This window comes from Jaculus jaculus, chromosome 2, assembly GCF_020740685.1.
Source record: "Jaculus jaculus isolate mJacJac1 chromosome 2, mJacJac1.mat.Y.cur, whole genome shotgun sequence".
NCBI lineage: Eukaryota > Metazoa > Chordata > Mammalia > Rodentia > Dipodidae > Jaculus > Jaculus jaculus.
This window is the reverse complement of record NC_059103.1, coordinates 174,655,767-174,662,548: the sequence shown is the minus strand read 5'-3', so window position 1 is coordinate 174,662,548 and position 6,782 is coordinate 174,655,767. Positions and strand designations below refer to the sequence as shown.

General features: G+C 39.8%; 1 non-coding gene across 1 annotated transcript; it reads right to left on the bottom strand.

Moving 5' to 3' along the window:
- Positions 1 to 1,064: 1,064 nt before the first annotated feature.
- LOC123459203 lies at positions 1,065 to 1,225 on the bottom strand. The gene has a single exon (XR_006636101.1). It is a non-coding gene; the product is annotated as a U1 spliceosomal RNA (small nuclear RNA).
- Positions 1,226 to 6,782: the final 5,557 nt, after the last annotated feature.

The window sequence follows — 6,782 nt, the reverse complement described above, 5'->3', positions numbered from 1 at the left end:
GCAAAAAACAAAATGTTTAATGATTATAACATATGGGACTCTTCCACCTAAAATAAGTAAGAAATAAAATGGGAAGTACTCTTATAGTCTGAGGGGTGGGAAAAGGGTTCTCAGATTTAAACTCAAACTAAGTCATATATCCACTAGGATTTTTCTTGCCTCGAAGTATTTGAAACAAAATCTAACAGTAGATTAAACTAATAGGGATTTATTTGTCTCATATAATTTGAAGAGAGCAGACAGGAAGTTAGATCACCTGATGAATAATGCCATAAATGCCCTGACATCTTCTTTTTCTGTTCTTCCATCCTTAGCCTCATGTTTTGGGACCCATGATTACAACACGCCTCCAGAGTGGCCAACATCGGGTTCACATTAAGGCAAAAGAAGGGTTGGCAGTGGCATGGGTACATAGCCATCTTACCTATCAGACATGAAAGTTCTCCAAGAGACGTTACCTTAGATGTTTGTTTATGCCTTATTGACAACACCAAGGTCACATGCCCATACCCAGTTACAGAAGAGGTAGAAACTATTTACCATTTTATTTTATTTTTATTTACTTATTTGTTGCTTCTTTTTTTTTCCGAGGTAGGGTCTCAATCTAGCCCAGGCTGACCTATTATTCACTATGTACCCTCAGGGTGACCTCAAACTCACAGCGATCCTGCTACCTCTGCCTCCCAAGTGCTGGGATTAAAGGTGTGTGCCACCAAGCCCGGCTCTGTTTACCATTTTATACTCTGAGAATAGAGAAAAGGATTATGACTGGACTTATGTTTATTTATGTATACATTTGCAGGGAGAAAGAAAGAGAAAAAAAGTGTATGGGAACATCAGGGTCTCTTGCCTATGAGCACTAGATGCATGCACCACTTTGCATATCTGGCTTTATGTGGGCATTTGAACCTAGGCTGACAGGCTTTGCAAACGAGCACCTTTAACAGCTGAGCCATTTCCCTAGCCCTGTGAATGGGTTTTAAATTAGCCAACTTTAGTTGTACTTTGGCTGTTTACCACTTTTCCTTGTACAAGTATTAAACATATCCTTTTTTCACCTCAGATGAGAGCACAAAGAAAGTCCCCCACTACTGCAAATTATGCAGTCAAGGTTCCTACATTTGGGGAAATCACAGGGGTCAGCACATCCGGAGAGCAATGGATAAGCCTCACCCTGGGAAAACCAACTTCGTGATCATGGCATCCCCCCTGCTGGGGTAAATGTATTAAATATACTCCTAGATGAGCTATTCCTGGCTATTAAGCAGAACTGAGTTTATGCTCACAAACAAGATCATTATCAATAAACGACTTCTATATCAACTCTCCTTCATTTTTCACATCATCTCAGGAAGAAAGAAGCTGATGTTTTGTCCTTAATGATTTATGACCTGTTTAGATCCTATACGAACTTCATGCATATTGACTCATTTTGTCTTGATTAACTTAAAAGAAAAACTTTGAGGGTGAGGGCTGTAGGAGAGATGTGAAATTAACTACAAGATCATTTCCTCACCAAATTTAGAACTGTAAGGGGACTGGTTTGGAGCTCAGAATTTTCAATAATAACCTTTTTTCCATATTTTTGTCCATTTATTTATTTATTTGAGAGTGACAGACAGAGAGGGAAATGCAGATATAGAGAAAGAATGGGTGTGCCAGGGCCCCAGCCACTGCCAACGAACTCCAGATGAATGCGCCCCTTGTGCATCTGGCTAATGTGGGTCCTGGGGAATAGAGCCTCGAACCAGGCTCCTTAGGCTTCACAGGCAAGCACTTAACTGCTAAATTATCTCTCCAGCCCTCTTTTTGTTTGTTGAGGTAGGGTTTCACTAGCTCAGGCTGACCTGGCATTCACTCTGTAGTCTCAGGGTGGCCTCGAACTCACAGCGATCCTCCTACCTCAGCCTCCCAAGTGCTAGGATTAAGGGCATGCACCACCACACTCGGCAATAATATATTTTTTTTATTTTAAATGTTTTCTAAGTAATTTACCTTCCCCTCCCTCCCTCCCTCTCTCTCTCTCTCTCTCTCTCTCTCTCTCTCTCTCTCTCTCTCTCTCTCTGTGTGTGTGTGTGTGTGTGTGTGTGTGTGTGTGTGTGTGTGTGCACACCAGAGCCTCTTGCCACTGCAAAGGAACACGACTTGTACTGCTTTTTGCATCCGGTTTATATAGGCAGCTTGGGAATTGAACCCAGGAGAGCAGACTTTGCAAGCAAACACCTTTAACTGCTGAACTGTCTTCCCAGGCCCCCAAAATAACTTTTTTTTTTTTTTGAGGTAGGGTGTCACTGTAGCCCAGGCTGACCTGGAACTCACTCTGGGGTTCCAGGTCAGCCTCAAATTCACAGTGACCCTCCTACTTCTGTCTCCCTAGAGCTGGGATTAAAGGCATAAGCCATCATGCCTGGCCTGACAATAACTTTTAAATTTAATTACAAGTTTTTTCTACTATTCTTTTCTTTACACACTCAATTAAACAGGTACACTTACACACATATACATACATAAAGTGGCGTAAATATACTCAGCCTGAGAATAGGGACCTGGAGAGGGTAACATAACGATCAACTCTTGAAAGAAACTGATTACACGGAAAGATTGGAGACCTTCCCAATGCTGGCTGTATATAACAATACAGCATGTGTAAGAAAAGCCCACAAGGGTGCTATTTATACATGACTTATAAAAGGGCGTCAGATTTACAGTCCAGCACTTTTCCCAGCTCATTCTTGGGATTGCCTTTCCTCAATCTCTCTCTCTCTGTTTGTCAAGGTAGGATCTTGCTCTAGTCCAGGCTAACGTGGAAATCAGTATGTAGTCTCAGGTCTTAGGGTGGCCTCAAACTCAGAGTGATCCTCTCACCTCTTCCTCCGGAGTGCTGGGATTAAAGGTGTGTGCCACCGTGCCCAGTGCCTTTCTCTTTCTGTCTCTATTCCAATTATGTTACTATATGTCTAATGAAATTCCTTGTTCTGGGACACAAGAACCTGTAAAACCAGTCCCCCAGGACTCAAGCCTGTGTTTACAACACCATCATAGCAGAAGTAAGAAAATATTTAAACTTTGGCCTGGGCAAAGAAAGGTCATAACTAGATTCTCAAAAGCTGGGGAAAAAGAACAAATTATTATTTTCCTAGGAAATACAAAGCACAAAGTTGTTATACCTTAAAATAGATTTATGCAGCAATATTTTAGGGAAGAGTGATCAGATTTACAAATGACATAAATTTAATTCAATTTACATATATATATATCCAGCTTCCTCTGTTATCAACAGAACCTTTCTTACCCAACCAGAAAAAAAGAAGCTTAACCTTGACAAATTTTCTTCCTGTAGCAAATGCTTGCATTGACTGGCCAATTTTCCCAGCTGTGGATTTGTAATTACTTTCTGAATTTTGAAGAACAGACTAAATGACTACATAAGGATCTGATCATTACCATCTACAAATCTTTCTGCTAACTGATTACTATGAATTATTATTAAATGAATTTTGCATGTTTCATAGCATTTCCTGTGTTGGCACATCTTTTGTAACACTATATGTTGCCTCTGCCAAATTATTCAAAAAGTAAAATGTGAGCTCCAATGAACATGAAGCCAAGTGTGTGGCCGAGTAGATTTGAAGAAAGGTTTTTATAATATCTTCTGGGGAGGAGCTTTAAAAAGTATATTTTCCAAGGCAAAAAACACAGTTTTTAAGGTTCATATATAAATATTAAAGTTCATTTTATCAAAGGAACAAAAGTCTCCATAAAGTACAATGTCTATAGGTTTAACATTGAGCTTTAATAACTTGGGTGACCACTGTGATAGAAGGAATCAGTAAATACCACTTACTGGCAAAATACATTCTCTTTTATTAGGTTGAAATGGACTGCTAATCTGCTAAACCAAAGGGCAGAGTTTAACTATCTCTATGGCAACCATCTTTTTCATTTATTGCAGCATCTGGAGAAGGGACATGCTGTGTACTACAGGATAAAGCAGTTGTCCTAGACTTTAATAACTTTTTTTATGTGCTATTTACAGATTGCCATCCTATCTACAATCATATTCATTAAGAGGACAAGATACACTGGGTCTTCATAAAGTCCTTCCACAGATGTCTGGTTATATTAATCCCCTTTGGAAGACTCCTAGAATACAATATTTTGTTTGAAAAGTGTATTCTAATCATTTCCTTTCATCTTCTCAATATCCGTAAGGGTGGAGTAACCTCTGGACAGGGAAAGTGCTAGCTGATGGGAAAGGCAGAGGATTCTGCAAGCCTGTCATAGAGACTTACAACAACAATCTGGGCTTAAAAAGACAGATCATTTTGTAGCAAATGCCTTAATGAACAGGGCAAGAGGGAGAACTGAGAACCTAGTATTCAGAACCCAAGAAATGAGATACATTAATGCTTCTGAATTTGGAGAGTAATAATAGCCTGCAACTTGGTAAGCTGGGTGTCTGGGGACTGAGATAGTCTTTCACATACTTTATTGTGACTGAACTCTTACAGTCATCCTATTCTTCAATTATCCCCATTTTCAGATTATGACAAGAGATATTCTTATAGAAATTTCTCAATAAATCTATAAGAACCATCTGTACTATTTTTCACTAGAGGATTGTTCAACAAAGTATGACTAGTCACTGGGTAATTCTTGTATTCACTGTTAAGAAACATTTAATGTACAACTACTTAATGCTAGGCACTGGGTAAACTTAAGTAAACAACACTAATATAATCCCTACTCTCACAGGTTACCTTCACTACTCATTGTGGACTATGGTTTCAATCTGGAAAATCCCGCACGGGCAAGTGGTGCTATTTTGAGAGATTCTAGAAACTCTGGGAGGCACAGGCCTTGATGCAGCAGGTGTTTAGCTACATCCAGTCCCTGGCTTCTGCTCTGCCCTCTGCTTTTTGGTCTGTAGTGATGTGAAGAACTTTCCTCTGCCCTTTGCTCCCACTGCCATGGGGTTCTGCTCATGGGCACCAGACTGACAACTATGGGTTGAATTTTTCAAAATCATGAGACAAAAATATTTCTGGCAGGACGTGGTGGCACACACCTTTAATTCCAGCACTCAGGAGGCAGAGGTAGGATGACCGCCATGAGTTTGATGCCACCCTCCCTGAGACTACAGAGTGAATTCCAGGTCAGCCTGAGCTAGAGTGAGACCTAAATTTGAAAAACCAAAATAAATAAATAAAAATTAAAAAAAAAAAAACATTTCTTAAGTCAGGTTATTTTGGTCAACACAAATGTAGCTAGTATAATGTGGCATAGAGTCTATGTTCAAGGAATCATAATATCAAATACTTGCCTCATATGGGTTTAATGAGCACTATTCTAAGTGGTTGTCACATAATAATTCATTTAACTTGCCTAACAATCCTAGAAGGAAGGTGATGCTACCTTGATACAAATGAGAAAACTCAGCCATAAGTAGAGGTTGAGAATTTATTCAAGGTTACAGTTCTAATGATTAACAAAGCCAGGATTTGAACCCAAGCAGTCTAAATTGTGGGACTAGCCAGCCATGGTGGTGCACACCTCTAATCCCAGCACTTGGGAGGCAGAGGTATGAGGATCACCCAGAGTTCAAGACCATCCTGAGACTACATAGTGAATTCCAGATCAGCCTGGACTAGAGTGAGACCCTACCTTGAAAAACCAAAATAATAATAAAAAAATAAATTAATTAATTAATAAAATAAATTGGACTAATTTTAACTCATACCATTCTATCTCTAAAATGATCTGTTGACATAGGTTGAAACTAGACTAGTCCTGTGGCACCCTGTTTTTAGGATGTTAAATATGAGGAACATTTCCCTAAGATAGAATGTGAAATGAGAAAAGAATAATATAGATACAAGGAAAAGGGAAGTTTTTGGCTCATAACCTGTTAGAATTTGCATCTATCATAGAAATGCTGTGAGAAGGGACCTTCCTGCTTGGAAGGTCAGTTTCCTTTGCGGAAATGATATTTAAATAAAAATGAAAAATGTGGGACAAGCCCTGAACACAGAGAAGACAGTTTATGGTAGTTCTCAAGAAGAAAATGCAACATGATCAAAGAACTGAGAAATGTGCCATTAGCTCTTTAGAAATAGAGGAGTGAAGCAATAGGTGGAACGCGTGGTGTGGAAAAGGCAGAGCAAGGTAAGACATGCTCATTCGCATGTCCACAGCAAGCCACTAAAAAGTTTGTAAGCACAGAAAAATTATGGTGAAATATGCTTTTTGATTTTTTTATTTATTACAGACAGAGAAAGGGAGAGAGAGAGAGAGAGAGAATGGGCATGCCAGGGCCCACCATCTGTAGCTTGCTTACGTGGGATCTGGAGAATCAAACCTGAGTCCTTAGGCTTCGCAGGTATGCACCTTAGCCGCTAAGGCATCTCTCCAGCCCAAAATATGCTTTTTGAAAAGATATCATTTGAAGGCTGGGGATATGATCCAGTGGTTAAATGCACTTGCTTGCAAAGCATGCTGGCCCGGACTCAATTCCCTAGTACCGACATAAAGCCAGACGTACAAAGTGGTGCAAGTGTTTGGTGTTCCTTCACAGTGGAAAGAGCCATGGTATATTCTCCCCTCTCTTTCTTTCTCCCCCATTTCTTGCAAATAAATCAATAAATAATTTTTTTAAATCATTTGATTCTGAGGCATTCTTTCCCTCACCCTGCCCTGCTCCACAGAAACTGACTGGTACATTCATGATCCCACAATGAATATCAATAACCCCACTGAGGAGGGCCTTCAATAGTAAGGGGAAG